The following is a 2,640-nucleotide window of genomic DNA, read 5'->3' on the forward strand; positions in this document are numbered from 1 at the left end:
TATATTTTAACGTTACACCAGACCAGGGGTAGGCAACCCTGGTCCTCGAGTGCCACTGTCCTGCATGTATTAAGACTTAAATGCTACCCTGCTTCAGCACACCGTGATAAAAGTACAGTGTTTGAACCTCACGCTATTCCTCTTATTTGTTCATGGAAATGATTTCCCAATGTTGAATTGGGGATACCCAGAATAATGAAAATGAGCCAGTTTTAAGCAGAAGAATAAATCAGGCGTTGCATTATGGTCCGATTCTAGAACGACTGAAGTATCAGTTGAATGAACCCAGCTGGAGTTGCATCCTTTCAGAACAATTCTTCATCACCTTGCACCTTCGTGTCTTACTGACTTTCGTTTAACTTATGAGCCCTCACGGTCCTTCACGTCCTCAGGTACCGGCCCATTAAACATTGTCCTTGTTATTACCAGAACCCACGGTGAGACAGTGAGTCTTCCAGCACCACAACCCACGTTTTATGGGTCAGCAACAAGGAGAACCTGAGGGCCAAAGTGAACATTAACGTTTAAAAGCAGATTCAAAACATTTCTGATCTGGCTTTGAACAAATATATTTTTATCCCGTTTTAGACTTTCTATCTTAGATTTTCTGTTTAGCCCAGTTTTTAAAACATTTTTACTACAAATACTGGAAAACTGAAGACTGACTTTTGCCAGACAGAAAGACTTCAATGGAAGAAAAACCTGCAAAGTTTAAAGCAGAATTGAGTAGCATTTCCTGTCATGTTTAAGAGGAACAACCACTGAAAGTTCCTCCAGGACTTTTCAAAACCTCTGAAATGCCTTATATTTGTAAAAAAAAAATGTGAAAAGAAGAAACAAAACCCTCCAAATATGACCTGAGTAGCTCAGCTGGAAGAGCATCAGACTTTTAATCTGAGGGTCCAGGGTTCAAGTCCCTGTTCAGGTGGATTAACTGATGACTACAATTTCTGACTCTTAAGAAGCAACCTGTTCATTTTCAAGATTCATCTAAAGCAGGGGTGGGCAATGCTGGTCCTCGAGGGCCGGTGTCCCTGCAGGTTTTACATGTTTCCCTGCTTCATTGCACCATGATACAAGTGACTGTGTCATCAACAGAATTGTGCAGCCCTGGATGACAAGCTGATGACGATGATTAATTAGAATCAGGTGTGTTAAAGCAGGGAAACATCTAAAACATGCAGGACACCGGCCCTCGAGGACCAGGGTTGGTGACCCCTGCTCTAAAGCTATTACAGTAAATAAAGAAAACAAATGGAGGAGAGACAGAAACAAAGCTTTCATGCAAGACCTCGGTAGCTCAGATGTCGAGCATCAGACTCTTAATCTGAGTGACCTGCATGTGTCCAAACAATAATGTAACAATGTTAATGGCAGCAAAGAGGTACTTTGTTGTTGTTTAGTGATTAGCATAACTGCTTTTCAAGCAGTGTGTCCAGGTTGATCCGTGGTGATTTCTCTTACCAGTAACAACTGGGGCCCACACATGCTAACGGTAATAAATAGAAAGTTTCTCCACAATATTGAACACTGTTTTTTTTCCAAAAGATTGTACCTAAAAACAGAATAACTAAGGAGTGAAGGATCCCTTTATTTCATGGAGGGCGTAAAGAACTTTTCAAAGGCTACCACTGAAGTCCGAGTGGCCTATTAAGATCTCTATACCAAGCTGTTCAGAGAGGTCGTATTAGGCAAGTCCTTCCAGATAACAAAGTTTATGATAATCTAGTGTTCATATCCTTATAAACTTTGTTATTGATGGAGGTAATCCTAAAGAAACCCTCAATCCTCACTGTTACTTTTGAATCAGGCCGAACATTTCTGATTGAATGGAGAACCTTCTGAATCCTAATGAAACGTTGTAGGACACATATCCCACTTTCTTGTGACTTCTGAAACTAGCTTAGTGTACAATGCACTTTTCCTCTAGTCTTCATTTTATTTGAACACCAGTGTGGTGATGAGATCTGTGAGAACAGTTTTGAATCTTTAGTGATCAGGAACATGTCTCTCCAGAACCTCATTTGGATGTTTTAGCATCTTCTGCTGCAAGGCCAGGTTGACTTCCAGCACCTGGCATCTCATGTACAAAGAGTGCATGGATTTAATTGTGAATCCTTGCATGGAATCAAATCATCTGATGATCCAGTCTTCATCCTGGACCAGCAGATCAGAGTGGTCCCTAAAGACTCACTCCGTACTGCATCCTGCCATCAGCAGGTTCCTCTACCAGAGCCAAGGCTGACGCTGGGATTTGCAGTATACATCTTTTTGTACCAACCTTTACTTTTTGGTTCAGACCATGTGGTTAATTGTGAAATTGTTGCATTTCGACTCCTGTGTAATTTATTTGGTGATGTGGGGACTGTCGTGTCCTTCACGTGTGATGGTGAACTTGTTGTTGAAGTCACTTTTCCTCATATGTTGGACTTCACTGCATCCCCAGTGAGTGTCGCCATTGGACAAAACCTCAGAAATGTGCGTGCACCAGAATTAATGTGTGGGTGAAGGACTACAACTTGATCGTGATCATGCAGATTTGAACAATTCCAGGTACATATCAAAGTTTTCTGTTGCAGCTAAAGTTAGTCTGGTTGGTGAACTCGTGAGGATGGATAAAACTAAACTGAACGTTCATTA

At 41.4% G+C, this 2,640-nt stretch overlaps 1 non-coding gene across 1 annotated transcript; it reads left to right on the plus strand.

Moving 5' to 3' along the window:
* The first annotated feature begins 855 nt into the window (after positions 1-855).
* On the plus strand, positions 856-928 carry trnak-uuu (transfer RNA lysine (anticodon UUU)). The gene has a single exon. It is a non-coding gene; the product is annotated as a tRNA-Lys (tRNA).
* The last annotated feature ends 1,712 nt before the right edge of the window (positions 929-2,640 follow it).

Source organism: Cololabis saira, chromosome 13 (assembly GCF_033807715.1).
Source record: "Cololabis saira isolate AMF1-May2022 chromosome 13, fColSai1.1, whole genome shotgun sequence".
NCBI lineage: Eukaryota > Metazoa > Chordata > Actinopteri > Beloniformes > Belonidae > Cololabis > Cololabis saira.